Source organism: Prosopis cineraria, unplaced genomic scaffold (assembly GCF_029017545.1).
Source record: "Prosopis cineraria cultivar Desert tree isolate PC_DT_omini unplaced genomic scaffold, ASM2901754v1 PC7, whole genome shotgun sequence".
NCBI lineage: Eukaryota > Viridiplantae > Streptophyta > Magnoliopsida > Fabales > Fabaceae > Prosopis > Prosopis cineraria.
Window position 1 is genome coordinate 20,154,507 of NW_026555338.1, and position 16,618 is coordinate 20,171,124.

Here is a 16,618-nt window from a genome sequence, read left to right on the forward strand (position 1 = left end):
TCCAACCTGTAAAAAAAGTGGTGGGTTGGATTAGAAAAAAACATGTTCATTTAGATATGAGGTGGTTTTGACTCATACCACATAACTTAAACCCACAATGGGCTAACCCATGAGTTGGTGGGTTAGCTTGCCCTTTTTTTTTTTTTAACATTTCAATCTAACTTGAAAACAATTTGCCTTTCCACATGCCTTGAGCTTGTGAAGGGAATTTTTATTCCTAAAAAGAATATAAAAGTATTGTATGTTGGCAGGGAGGGCTCTTTGAAGAACAAAAGAAGTAGAAATGAAGAAGAAAGTTGTGCACGTCATTTTGAAGGTGTGAGCAACATTTTCCTTTAGGCTTAATTTACCCCCACCTATTCTAGTTTTCAAGTATAAGTTGGGTTGATAGTGAATTTCTTTTAGAATACAATGAAGGCCCTTGAGTATGGTTTGTATTACCAAGACTCAAGCCAAGACAACAATAGTTTTTACAAAGTAATGATTTAACACTATCTTTAGTACACTGAAAGAATAAAGGCAATTAGTTTCAATCAAAATTGGAGCTCTTTTTTATATGTCCCAAATGAGTGATGGTGAGGGGTATTTATAGATAATGAAGTGATGCTTTGAAGTGATACCTTTTAGGTAATAAAACTCTTCTTAAAAGTTACAACCAATGTTGGTTTACAACTCTTATATTGGTTCATGAAATATCTTGTATTAATTTATGAACCTACATAGTTTAATAATTAAGATTAACCGAGGGTTATTTATAATAACTTTCCATTAAAAAAATATCCTTTTAATATGTAGAGTTTTCTTAAAATATATTTTCTTTCACCAAGTGATACCTTTTAGTTTTATAACTCTCTAAAAGTGCCTTTAGAATTTAGAGAGACATGACATTGGTGGCTATAATTCTCTACATAAATTTTCATAAAAATATTTCTTAATTTACAAGGACATAACTTCTTAACTTATAAGGACATGACTTTTCAAAAGGACATGGCCTTCAAAAAAAAAAAATCTCTTCATTTTGAAAATATTCCAACATGGTAGATTATAACTCCAAATCCAATATCTTCTAAGGATTTAGTAGCAGAGCTAGGATCCTGAGTTTGGAGGTATAGAGTAATTTAATAAAAAAATTAATATTTTTTAAAAATAATAATTATTATGCTAGGATCAAAGTTATAATAATATAATTAGATTTATCATTATTTTTCATTTTAAAAATTATATTGAATAAGTTGATATAATTTTTTATTATAAATATGCTCTTCATATCTTATCTAATTAATTATTAAAATATTGTATATCTAATAAGTTTTTGAATCTGAATATTTTTTTATTTATTTCAAAGGGGGTAAAATATCAAAAGTAAAGGGTACCAGTTGAAAATTTTCCATGTCCCATTTGTAATTTTTCCCACATTAAAGTGAGGTGCGCCCACCCCCCGCAAGCCAACGTGGCTTCGCCACTACCTAGGGTCATCATTTTTGTTGATATAATTCATTGCAAAATTTATCTTCCTTCCATCGGAAAAATTGACCTTCCTTCTTGTTTTTTTTTTTTCCCCTTTTGCTTTTGTGATAGTCTTAGCATTTCATCATGGGTTGTTACAGAGCTTAGTGTGCTATTGATTTTTCCATTGCAAAATATAAGCTTTGGATTGTAATTCCAACCTTTTACTACATTTGTTTATGGAGTATATATTTATTTTGAATTATATTAATGTATTTTAAATTTATATTATGTATTTTAATGATTTAAAAAGACTTTTATTATCATTTGGATAATTAATTTTTTTAAAAAATATGATTTTTTATGGCACAAAAATAAAAAAGAGGTGAATTTGTAAGTTTTAAAATTAAAAAAATTATAAAAAATGTTTTACTGATGGGTTACTATGGGTTATGCAAGGTTGATAGAAATATAACCTACCAAGGTGGGTTATGCCAGTTTGCCCTAACCAAGCCCACAACTTGTGGGTTAGTCTATATTACTATCTCTACATTTAATATCCATGTAATTATTTTGTATTGTAAAAGTTATTAATATTAATTAAAAATTTAAAATTATTCAAAATGATTATTAAGAAAATTTACATGGTTAAAATTATTTTTTTATTAAGATACTTTTTTAAGAAAATTGTATATAAAATTTATTTTTAACAACAGAAAGGGAAACATTTAGCTTGGGAGAAGATAAATATTTAATCATTTTTTATTAATTTTTGATAAAAATTTGGAAAAGATAAAGTTAAGATATTTAACATAAACTAATATGATACATATTTATAAATAAATTTACACTTAATTATTTTCATTTAAAAAATAAATTTAAAAACTGGTTAAAATGTTTGTAAGAAAATTATTTAATCATTAAAATTTGTTTCATTTTAAGTTCATTTCCCTAATAAAAATAATATTTTATTAAAAAATATAATGTGTGTGTGTGTGTTTGTGTGGGTGTGTGTGTTTGTGTATGGTCATATAAAATACTTCAGCACATTAATAATTAAAAATAAAATGAAAAAATGTATATTTTTTAATAATACTTTATTTGATATATATGTATGTACTTAAATAATATATATTTAATTTTATATATAATAGTTATAGGTATATTTTAATTGATGAAGGTTAAAGATTCAAATCTTTACCTTAGCATATTTCATAATGAATACGTGATCTGGCGACATGGTGCATGATGTGTTATGAGGAGGCAGACACGTGGCAAAATAACATGGAGTGAGGTGTTGATCATGTGGCATGAGGAGATGTATATGTGGCAGGGTAACATAGAGTGAGGTGGTGATGACATGGCATGTGGAGGCACACAGATAGCCAATAACATGGCACGAGATAACTCTTATTTTTTTGCAAGAAAAAAAACTTTGTCACTAAAAATAAACTTTTTACAGAAAAAAAAATTTAACAGTGATTATGTTTTTCACTGTCAAAAACTATTAGAAACAATGATTAGGTTGTCTCTTATTTTTATCTCTATTGTAATATCATATCAAATTAGTCTAGTCAATTAGTTATTAAGATATTTTGATATCTCAAGTTGAGGTAGACAATTAATTTTTTTTTATTTCCTAATAATATGTATATATAATCTTTGAGAAGATTTACTATTTATAAATCATCAATAAGAGGACTCCTTCGACTCTATATATAAGGCATGTGATCCAGTTATTTCCTCATGAGTTTGTTTGAAATGCATTACAACGATTTATTTTTAAAGAGCACAATAACGACATATATTTAACATATTATCCAACAAAAACAGACCATGACATATTTCATTGAACAAATACATAGCATAATGCAACAAATTATGCAATATACAGTTTATTTCTCTTACGTACCCTAAACTAAAGCCAATGTTATAAGGCTCATTGTAGTCAATAATTGTAAACCCTATGTAATGACCCAAAATATAATTGTAAAATTAAAATTAATAATTATAATAATCCGGAGGCTTGATAAAAAATAATAATCATAAGGTAATTTGATTATATTTATATATTTTGGAATAAATTTATTAAGGTAACTGATGACTGAATGGTAATTATCATTGACGTCAGCTTTACTTCCCTTCAACCTCTATGAAATTACCATTTTTACCTTATCAAAAAAAAAAAAAAGAAAATAGAATATAAGAAAGAGAAAATCAAACCAAAAACGTGCTTTTATTTCTTCCTTCCTTCTCTTCCTTCATTCCGAAAATTCTAGACCCGTGAGAATGAAACAGTGCTCGTCCCTCACTTGGCTTCTCCATCCTCTCTTCACCGACGTTCGGGTCGCCGGTCACGCAAGCGAGCACTGTGGTTCGGGTAACGGGTTCTTGGTCACTCACTCTGCTGTTAGCCTCCGCATCCTTCTCTGTTATTGGTGCGATCTGATTCTCTTTCTTCTTCATTTCTTCCATTTGAGAGTTGTGAGCACACGAAGAGCTGGTCTAGGATTTATAAGGGCCGAATTCGTGAGTTGGAAGCTGGTCAGTTATTGTTTTCTTCTCCCCTGTTCTGACTCAGCTTCGTTTTCTTCCTCCCCTGCATTTTGTTGCTGCCGATGGCTGCCGTGGCGGGGGGTTTTGTCAAACTCACAGCTTCCTTCATTTTGCTTGCGGCCATCGAAGACCATGGGTGGCAAGAAACTTCCTCCTTAATTTCCCTCAGTCTGTGTGTTGCTTCGTGGTTGCTGCCATGGTTTCATGATTTTCCTTTCCCCAGCTCCTATCGATTTTTTTCCCAATTTCTGCCGTCGGTGATTCTAAGGTGAGAAGCTTCAATCTTTACAAAAATGTTGAAATAATTATTATAATGATTAATATTAATAATATTAAAATGCCAGTGTAAAATTGAATACATTTTAATTAAATGAAATAAATCTTAAATTTGTGGCTTATGATCGGTCACCCCTATTTTTGGGGGCTGACATCCTAATACACACACATATGTTGCTCATAGTGGCACAGGATTCACAAGTAATAGTGTAATGTAGTCCTTCATGATTCCTCCAGAATGAGTGAAACTATCAGCATCCTTGTATATCACATCCATGAAACGAGCAAGATTCAAAACTATCATAAGAAAGGGCATAGGCACTTGAGTTGGTCTGAGACATTCCTCATTGATATCCTTCCATGCACTGTTAATCATCCTCCTAAATTCATCTATGGCTTCTTGCCTTGACACACCATGCTCCTTCATATAGCATTCCACAAGTGAGGCTATGTGCTCTCTTTTCTGCTCGAACTGTACTAACACAAAGTGCTTTAATAGAAAGTTATATAATAATAATAATAATAATATATAAGGAGCGGATAATATAACTTTTAGTACCTAAAAAAGTTTCTCTCAATTTTAATCCCTAAACTTTGACTCAATACAACTCAAATCTTATAATTTATTGAGTTAACGAATTATAGGGACTGAAGTTGTGTACCAAGTCAAAACTATATATAAGGAATTAGTTGTTTTGAGTTAAGAAACAATAATGAGTTGTTTGGTTGTTGGAAAAGATGAAAATGGAATGAACTAAAGAAATAAGAGCAAAAATAAACTAAGTTACCTTTCCTCTTTATGGTTATGATAAAACTTAACATGGCATATCACAAATGTGGTAATTACCTCACCCTCCACAAACTTAATGAATCATAAATCTTAATTTGATGAACTAAATTAGCTTTCCTAACCCCCTTATGAACATGGTTAACTTATTTCTAGTGGTGGAGCCACATAGACTTGAGGGGGTGTATAAAATTTACAACTTAGCACCCTTTACTCTTGATATATATTTTACACCCTCTGAATTAAATAAAAAGTATTTAGGCTCAAAAGCTTATTAAATACTTCTTTCGTTAAAAAATGTAAGACATTTTTTGAGAAGTTGGATGTTTAAAAATGTAAGGTATTTTTAGTCTTTTAAGGTGTAATCATTGCCTTTTTTTTTAAAAGTGTTCCTATTGACAATGACTTTATATTTATTGTAGAGTATTTAATAGGGGTAAATATGAAAAGATAAGGTTAGTTGGAAAGTAGGTGACTACTTTATTGGGGGTGAGATTTGGTTAAAAATACCTTACATTTTTGAATAGAAGGAGTATATAATATTTTAATGATTTAGATAATATATGAAAAGTATATTTATAATAAAATGCCATATCAATCTGTTCAATATAATTTTTTAAAATGAAAAATGATGATAAAACTATTTATGTTATTATAATCTTAGTCCTAACATAATTATTATTTTTAAAAAACATTAATTTTTTATTAAATTATTTTGCACTCCCTGACTCTGGGTCCTAGTTCTGCTATTGCCTATCTCCCCTTCACATCTTCATATATCATTCTAATTTTTTTTTAATCTATTCAATTTCTTTCCTTTGTAGCAACCAAATAGGCCCTTAAAACTGAGTTGCTAGTCTTATTTGAAATTCAGGGATTGAACCGATGATTGAGAAAATGTTTAGAGACTACAAGTTTTATATTTTTTTTAATAAGGAATCATAAAACATCTTTTCAAATGCAGATCAGTTATACATACAAATATATATATATATATATAGAGAGAGAGAGAGAGAGACAGAGACAGAGAGAAACCTCATTGGAGACAATGTCATCCATGAGCCTGCAAACAATAGAAGCAGCATTGACAATCTTAGGTTGGGTTTTGTGCCCATTTGAAGACGTCCTCAGTTGCAATTTCTCCCATACAAATGAAACATGTCATCGATTGCAACAAAAAACAAGTTGTTACTGTCGCTGTGTTCAAGTACTCTTCAACTGTTGGTATATAGTTCCTATATAACCATCTTGCTTCTGACATGTAGCCTTGCACTACTATCCTTTTAAACTAGTTCAGAAAACAGTATTTTATGTAAAAAAAATCATTAATCACATCTAGCTAGTTTATTTTCAAGATTCATTGATAAAGAAATTGAGATATAGTTAATTAATGGACGAGATTTTACCTCTTTTATGGTATAGTCAACACTGTATGATCTTCCTTCTTTCCCAATCTCCTGATCTATTTCTTCAAAGATACTTAGCAGCGGTTTGTAAATTAGCTTCATGTATCCTGGGAGATCTTCCAAGCAACTAATATCCCACCTGAAAGGATTAAACACTTCAACTTTTAATAGTAGAAAAAATGTATCTGGGAAGAGAGTGGAAAGCCCTAATTTCTAAATTCAACAGACACAATTCAAAATTATACTCCTTCTAGATCAAAATATAGGGCTTCTTTTAGAAACTCTGCTTGGTTCAAAATATAGAACATTAGGTAATTTTTATAAATATTTTCAGCTATACTCCTACTTAATTTATTACTTTTTTTGGAAAAATTATGATGCATTGAAATTTAAATTGTCATTGTTAAAGCATTTATAATTGAAAATATGTAAAAAAATTTAGAACCATAAAATAGTTATCAATGTCCTATGTTATGATTAAGAGGAAGTATATATATAATAACATGATAACTATATTAAACCTCTCAATCGCTTTAGTGAAGATTTCTAGTTCGTCAATGGACCCATAGACATCATATGTATCATCGATGATGGTTAAGAAGCCAAATTCTTTGCCCATGAGGATCCTGGCTTTGGAATATTGAGGCTCAAAGCAAACCCCAAGAGCCCAAAAGCAACATTCCACAGTCCTATTTCTTACATATGAAAGATTTCTTGGCACGTCTAAAGTACTCCACCACCTAACAACACCACCACGAAAATGAAAGTATGTATGTGTCAGTAATATTTCATAGCGACAATATTTGGTATTTATTCCTGGGAGAATGACATTAAAGACTCAAAACTCATAATTTATGAAAGTTAGGTCCCCGAAAATTTTTACTAAAAAATCAGTTATAAACATTTATTCAAATAGTCATAAATTCCGGAATTCTAATTGTAAAAAGGATATTTAAAGTTTAAATATAACTTTCAGTTTGTAATTGAGATTCCTGTTTAATTTGCAACAGTTTGAATTAATATTAGCAACTTATTTTTTGGAAATTTGGTGAAATACTTAACTGTCATAAATTCTGATTTTGGAACTTTATTGTCATTCTCCTCCCTTGCTTTTTGTTCCAATACTAGCTCGGCCAAGAACTTACTTGCAAATATTGCCAAATTCTTTCCGATGCAGTTTTTGGAGTGCGTTGAAGTCTAATTTTGCTAAGGTCAAAAGAACTTCATTATAGGAAGGATGAAGGTGGTAGATTGAGATGTACTTTCGTGCCTCTAGCCTTGGCATTCCCCTATATGGACATTGCTTTAAGACATCTTTGAGTTTTGCTGCAAGAAAGGGGTTTGATTCAACGGTGATGGATCGAAGATGATTGGAGGTGAAAGCAAGTGCTTCGTCTAAAATATCTTCTCCATGAATACTCAGATGAGAAGCTTCATACAAACTTATCATTCCTTCAACATCCAAAGTAAGTGTTTCATTGAAGTTTCCTTTCTCATCCTTGAACTTGTTGAACACATCTGGTGGTGATGATTTGTGCATATCAATTAGTAGGAAGAAAAAGAAAAAGAAAAACAGCTACTTTTGTGGGGAAAAAATAGCCTAAGTTATATTTTTATTTTTGAAAATTAAAAAAATCATTTTATTTGAAAAAAATACGTGCGGTATATGGAGTATGTGGTGAATAACTTTATTCATGACTTATAAATAGGATATCTTTTCAAAGATTATATATACATATTCTTAGAAAATAAAAATTCAAAATTTTAATTATCTACCTCATCAATTCAAGATTGTCCAAATATCTTAACTAATTGACTAGAATGCTCATTTGACATGATACAAATACAATAAAACACAAGAAAAAGATTGTAGAATATTTTTCTTAAAAGAACTGAGTAAGATTCTTTTTGTATATTTTTTATATTAACATGGAAATCAAATTCCAAAACAAAATGGAGCACATAGGAAGCATGTATACCAGGTGAAACAGGATATCCATGTTGTCTCAGTAACTTGAAGAGTAGGGCTAGAGAATGCAGATCTCCAGTAAAAGTTATTTCATTATTTTCAACACAATCATTTTGAATCTGCTTCAATATTTGATCAATCTCAGGCTCAAAGTGATATGACAAACCCAAACATTGAATTGAATCAACCACTTCAGCTTTCTTCAAGGGCGTCTCCATGGTAGAGACAAGCATCTCCCTCACTTCTTCTTTCAATGTTTCAATATTTTTCTTCATTTCATCACCAACTTCCTACATGTGTGTGTGTGGTTTGAATGAACTTGTCGTTATCATGATTAGTTAGAAACACTGTAAAAATTAGGTAAGGGTGCTCTATAATAGATAACATATTGCATAAATGATTTGAAAATATTAAAATTAATGAAGGAAAAAATTAGTAATAATTACTTCAAAATTCTTTTTGGCATGATTTGAACTGAGCAAGGAACGAAACCAAATGAAAGACTTCATTGAGAACTGAATCAGGTCCCAACTTGGGCCAAAATTGATAGATTTGATTTGGTTTGTTTTGGTATTGTATTTAGTTTTATATTGAAGGTTATACTTTAGGAATTATTGCTTTCTTTTCTTTGCTTGTAGCCTTGTAGGTTGTACCGATAGGATGTTTTTTTGCTTTATGAATCAGTGTGTGTAATATTTTTTTTAATCAATAAATAACCTTTTTTTCTGGTTAATGAAAACCCAACCCAACATTTGATCACATTCTTAAAATTAGCTACAATAATACCTCTCTAAAATAAGCACCATTCCCAAATCCATATCCAAGTGAAACGCAAACACCCAGTATTAATATATGCAGAAAATTAAAATATAGGATGAGAAATAAAAAATATAAAAATAGCCTGTAGCAGCGGTAATTTGCACTTGGGTCTCTGATGAAAAACATGTAAAAATTAAAGCAAAGACAAGGCCAGGCCAATGGTAATTAAAGACTCATATTTGTGTGTGTATAGAGAGGGGGGGGGGAGTGGGAGAGGGAGAGCAAAAGAAAAGTAAAATAAAATTAATTGCTGGAAAGTAAATGATAAGAATATAATGAAGGTTAATGACAATTTTATTGAAGAGGTTCATAAGAGAGAATTTTCTCCAAGACTCCACCCTTCAAAGCTCTTCTACTTTAATATTGTGTGTGTGTGTTATACGTAGAAACATAATTACCAAATCGTCAGAAGCATATTGAAGGAAATAATCATTCCAAAGAGAAGGATGAAAATCTGCAGATTGTCGACCCAACTTGGATGTTGCATTAGTTTTAGGGTGTGAAGGAGGAACAAGCAGTGATGAAGAAGCAATGATAGACATATTGTGGCTATCAAGAGAAGGGGCTTTTGGCAAATCAATGGAAAGGGTTTTACTTGCATCATTAAAAGTGGGTGGAGATATTTATAGGAAACGTTGAATAATTTGTTAATTATAAAATATAAGAACTCTAATAACCACATCATTATCTCGACACGTGAATTATACCATAAAGTAAAAGAGAATATTCAAAACTCATTTCAGCATGCCAAAATCTGCGCCTATTTATTTATAATTAAGGCAGAGAAAGAAGAAATTTTTTTATTTTATTTATAAGTTATGTCATCAAATTTTTATCACAACTTTCTATTTTAACCCCTCATTAAATGTTAGTAAGACAAAGTACGTTATTAAAGTATTAAAATATGTATATTTAATAATGATAAAGTTAAGAACTTATTAATTTTTTGAACATAGTTAGTGATGAGTTTTAAAATTTTCATTTAGATAAAGTATGTTGAAAATACTTATATATAGGACAAGAAGGAGTAATTATACAGTCCACAAGGGGGCAAAGCTGCATTATTTCACTGGGAGCATTTATCATATAATGAAGGGTCTATGATAGAGAACTATTTTTTATCAATAAAAAAAAGAAATAAGAGGAGATGAACTGGGAAGGGAGAAAATGTGGAGGAAAAACGTCTTCTCTCCTTAGATATAAGTTCTAGGAAACATATATAGAACGAGAAAATGGACAAATTTCCCAATAATAATATCCATAAAAAATAAGTGAATCCCATGCGTCTTCAAAGTGCCCTTTTTGACATATTTATTTAATGTGACTATAACTTCATATTATAAGACTCAAACTCAAGATTTATGATAAGTTGATTAAACTTTCTCAACAGTAGAACCAAACACCCCATCAGTATTTTATATGTAATTATCATAAACACAGGCTGTGTTCGATGTAAGGCCATTAATCAAGGCCATTGTTTTAAGCCTCAAAAAATGTTTGCTTGTACCCAATATACAACCAATCATTAAGATGAAGGGGACCACTCTGTTATAATTTAACAATTCTCATATCTCGTTCTCTCTCAATTGAATCATTTTCTGTCATTATTGTCATTTTCTTATAAAAAAATGGCTATGTTGATTGATCAACAAGTTTGTTTCCTTGTGACTTTGTTGATTTGATTCTTGCTGCCATTTGCCACTGCGAATCCTTTTTATTTCCTTATTGGGTTTTTTTTTTTTGGCTTGCTGTCTAATTGAAAACAGAAAGAAAGAAAGAACACCAATCATATATTTGAGTTGTCGGTCACATCAAGTGTGTTTGTTCCTTTTTTATTCTTTATTTTATAATATGAATAACAGTCACTACTGTTAAAAGAAGTTTTTAAAAATTATTTAAGATCATTTATGTTACGAAATATATTAAATACATTAGTTATATTATCTATTGAAATTAAAAGATAAGAATTACTTGATCACAAAATTTTAATATCTGATTTTATAGTTTAAAGAGCTAGAAAAATAATATGAACATAGATAAATTATAATATATTTGGCCTCTAAAAAATTTCACCTTAGGTCTCAAAACCTTTCGGGAGAATTATATTGAAATTCCACACAAAAAAATTAATTACTATAAGGTTCATTGATAATTGAACTAAACTGTATTGACAATACAGCCAGTTGTCAATGTAATTTAGTTTAGTTATCAATAAACCTTACAATAATTATTTTTTTGTTGGACCTGGTTGTGATTCTCCGAAACTTTTCACACTGCCATGCATAAATAATTATATTTTTATTCTTAATGCGTATTTTCTTAGTGATTATTAGAAGATAGAATAAAGAACAACTTATTTATATAAAAATATTAAAATTTATAATCTCAATTACACTCAAATATAAATATTAATAATTTATTTCAATATATCCATACAAAATAAAAATCTAAAATATATGTTTTGTTTTAAAAAAAGTATTTCATATAGTATAACAGTAGTGATCGTTTACTTTACAATTTGAAAGCAAGTGGATATTAAAACTGTAAATATCAATTTATTTTATTTTTATATAAATTATTTTAGAATATGTCACTAGGGGGGTTTAATTATATTACAAGTTTCTTGCTGCGTTTCCTACTCCAGTACCAGGAAGGGCTTGTGCTTAAATTTGTTTGTGGCCATAAATAACAAAACCTTAATAATAAAGGATATATCAATTCTAGCGGCCCCACATGCGCAAATATAATTTAAGAGCTTTTTGCTTGCTATCTAATTAAAAAAAAAACCAAAAACAAACAAGAAGCAAAAAACACCAATCATATATATGAGGTTCCCACCACATCATATGTGTTCGTACCTTTTTCTTTCTTTATTTTACAATGCCAATAACAGTTGTTATTGTTGAAAGAGGTTTTTTAAAACTAAAATTTTTAAATATTATTTAATATCAACTAGTTTTTTAAAACTAAATTTTTTTAAATATTATTTAATATCAACTATCTTATAAAATAGATTAAATGGATGAGTTATATTATCTATTAAAATTGAAATATTAGAATTACTTGATCACAAAATTTTAATATATGATTTTTCAGTTCAAAAAGCTAGACAAAGAATATGAATATAGATAAATTACATTATATTAGGCCTCTTAAAAATTTCAACCTGGGTCTCAACTTCTTGACACGGCCATACACAAATAACTATATTTTTATTCATAATGCGGCTTTTCTTAGTGATTATTAGAAGATAGAATGAAGAACAACTTATTTATCTAAAAAAATTTAAATTTTTAACCTCAATTGCACTCAGATATAAATATTAATAATTTATTTCAATATATCCATACAAAATAAAAATCTAAAAGATATGTTTTGCATTAAAAAAAAATCGTCATACAGTATAAGAGTAGTAACTTGTTTACTTTACAATTTTTTGGCCTGTTTACTTTACCATTTGAAAGCAGGCGGATATCAACACTATAAATATCAATTTATTTTTTTTTCATAGAAATTATTTTAGAATATGCCATGCTAGTGAGGTTAATTACAAGGTTCATGGTGTATTTCCCACTCCTGCCCAGAAAGGGCTTGAGCTTAAATTTCTGTGGGGCCATAAATAACAAAACCTCAATAATGAAGCATACGTCAATTCTATCCCCAACCTCAGATCGATGCACCATCTAGAACCGCCAAAAACCAGTTTCTTTCTATAACATCAACGTGTCATCATGTTATGTACACAATAATTGTTTTTTCATATATACTTATCTTTTATTATAAAATATTTTTAAAACATTCACTGTTCATAAAACAGTAACTTCAACATGTTATTATGTTATGTGCACAATAATTCTCTGTTTTTTTAATGTACAAAATAATTCAATATGGTCCATCTAATCTTATATCTTTAACTTTTGTAAAATATAATTTTGATTACTGTTAATTCTATAGTAAAAATAATAGTAACAATAAAGTGCCATTATTGTAATGGTTATGTTGCATTTAGTTTTTTCATAAATATTATTAGAGGATATGATTTAATTAATGCGTTGTGTGGGCTTGGGTTAAAAATTTGTTCTGAACTTTTAGTTTTAAATTAGTCCAAACATTGAGGATATCGATTTTGCCTTGAGATGAATTAACATGTTTAAAAAACAGAGGAAATTAGATTGAAGAAAATTAATCCCATGTAAAAGGATGAAAATCTGCAGATTGTCGACCCAAATTGGCTGTGGCATTAATATTAGGGTTTGAAGGAGGAACAAGTGATGAAGAAGCAATGATAGACATTTGTGGCTATCAAGAGGACAGGTTTTTGGAAAATCAATGGAAAGGGTTTTACTTACATCATTAAAAGTGGGTGGAGATATCTATAGGAAACGTTGAGAAATTTGTTTAATTATAAAATAAAAATAAAAAATCTAATAACCACATCATTATTTCAGAGGTGAATTATACCATAAAGTAGAAGAGAATATTCAAACACACATTACAACATGCAAAAGAATCATGTTCTCCCTGGTCCTATTTATAATTAAGGTAGAGAGAGAAGAAATTTTTTATATTATTTATAAGTATTGTCATTAAATTTTTATGGCAAGTTTCTTTTTTTACCCATCATTAAATGTTGGTAAGAGAAAGTTTATTATTAGAGTATGCATAATTAATAAAGGTAAAGTTTAAAACTCATTAAATTTTTAAACATAGTTAATAAGTTTTCAGACTTTCATTGATTTAGATAAAATATGTTGAAAATGACTTATATATAAGATAGAAAGGAGTAATTATGTAGTCCACAAGGGGGCAAAGCTGCATTATTTCATTGGGAGCATTTATCCTCTAATGAAAGGTATGGTAGAGAATTATTTTTTAACAAAAAAAAAAAAATAAGAGGAGATGAAATGGGAAGAGAGAAAATGGAAGGAAGGAAATGTGGAGGAAAACTGTTTCCTCTCTTTAGATATAAGTTCTAGGAAACATATATAGAAAAAGAAAATGGACAAATTTCACAATAATAATATCCATAAAAAAATAAGTGAATCTCATGCCTCTTTGAGATACCCTTTGACATATTTATTTAGTATGATTGTAACTTTATATTACAAGACTCAAATTCGAGACCTATGATAAGTTGATTAAACTTTCTCGATAGTTAAACCAAGTACCCCTCAATAATTATATGTAATTATAAATGAATTATCATAACAATTAAGTCATAAATACATGCGTGTTTGATGTGAGGCCATTAATCAAGGCCATTGTTTTAAGCCTCAAAAAATATTTGCTTGTACCCTATATATAACCAATCATTAAGATGAAGGGGACCACTTTGTTACAATTTAACAATTCTCTTCTCTTCTTCTCTCTCAATGGAATCATTTTCTGTCATTAGTCATTTTCTTATCAAAAAAATATTGCTATGTTGATTGCTCGAGTCTGTTTTCTTGTGACTTTATTGATTTGATTCTTGCTGCCATTTGCCATGCAAAATCCTTTTTATTTTCTTGTTGCAGTTTTTTTTTTTTGCTGGCTGTCTAGTTGAAAAAGAAAAAAAGCAAAGAATACCAGTCACATATTTGAGTTGTGGATCACATCAAATGTGTTTGTTCCTTTTCAATTCTTCATTTTATAATACGAATAACAGTTGTTGAAAGAAGTTTTTTAAAATTAAAATTTCTTAAATATTATTTAAGATTATCCATGTTATAAAATATATTAAATGAATTAGTTATATTATCTATTGAATTGAAATATTAGAATTACTTGATCATAAAATTTTAATATTTGATTTTCCAGTTTAAAAAGCTAAAAAAATAACACGAACATAGATAATTACAAAATGTTAGGTCACTTAAAAATTTCACCTTGCCTCTCAAAATTTCTTCACATGGCCATACATAAATAATTATATTTTTATTCTTAGTGCGTCTTTTCTTAGTGATTATTAGAAGATAGAATAAAGAACAACTTGTTTATATAAAAATATTAAGATTTATAACCTCAATTACACTCAAATGTAAATATTAATAATTTATTTCAATATATCCATACAAAATAAAAATCTAAAATATATGTTTTGTTTTAAAAAAATTTCTTTCATATAGTATAACAGTAGTAACTTGTTTACTTTACAATTTGAAAGCAACTGGATATTACCACTGTAAATATCAATTTATTTTATTTTTATATAAATTATTTTAGAATATGCCACTAGGGGGGTTAATTATATTACAAGTTTCTTGGTGCGTTTCCTACTCCAGGACCAGGAAGGATTGCAAAACCTTAATAATGAAGTATACGTCAATTCTAGCGGCCCCATCCCCACAGGCACCATCTATGAACCCTTTATAAAACTGCCAAAAACCAGTTCCTTCATGTAACATCGACATGTCTTTACGTTATGTTCACAATAATTAGATGTAAATGAAAAATGATTCCCATTTACTTAGATGTGTAAAATACATGGTAAGTAGCTTCTATTAACGGATCTCCAACTCTATCTAAGAGTTTTATTGGAAAAAATTACAAGATTAATCAACATAAATATACTCTATTTAATCTTTGAGTGTATGGTATGTGACCATTGAATTTTTGGGTGGTAACCATAAGAAAAAATGCTAAAAACCATTTATCAAAGGGTTATGGAGTATGGAATAGCAAAAGTAAAGAGTTGGAAGAAGTTATGAACATTCACATGACACTTCACTTTAACTGTCCATAAACAAGTATTATGTCCCATGAATTTTTTTTTTTTTCAACTCCATACGACAGAATCTTAATAAATGAAAAAGAATATACTATTTATTGAAGTTGTCTAATTAAAAATCTTAACAAGAAAATCCACTAGAACAAAATCTTAATAAAGAAAATAATAACAATATCACTGTTGTTAATGTATCTCAATAGAGTATTGGTATAAACATATATCATATATGTGTATACACAATTTGTTTCAAGCTTTTTTAAAAAAAAAATGCGGAGCCAAGTGTTTAGATATTCCAAAAGTCCAGATTATATATAGATTATAGAGAGAGGAAGAAGATACATATCATATTCTTGTCCCATTCGAATTATCTGTACACACAAATATATATATTTGTTTAGCAAGTAGAGTTAGAAGACAAAGTTGGGACTGTACATATATATCTAAATGTATATGGAGTAGTGGAATCCCCTTGATGACAAGGTAGTTCCCCCCTGTATTTAGATATATTATCTGGCTTAGAGAAGAAAAGACTATCTCTTAGTATAGTTTTATATTGGACAGTAAAACTTTAATTCTTTAAATTTATCTCATTTATTGATTTAATTTTTCAAATTAAATTTTTATCAATTTAGTCCCTTGCGTTTCATATG

At 29.0% G+C, this 16,618-nt stretch overlaps 1 pseudogene; it reads right to left on the reverse strand.

Moving 5' to 3' along the window:
- Positions 1-4,348: 4,348 nt before the first annotated feature.
- Positions 4,349-9,834, reverse strand: LOC129315827 ((-)-germacrene D synthase-like; annotated as a pseudogene).
- Between the last annotated feature and the right edge of the window lie 6,784 nt (positions 9,835-16,618).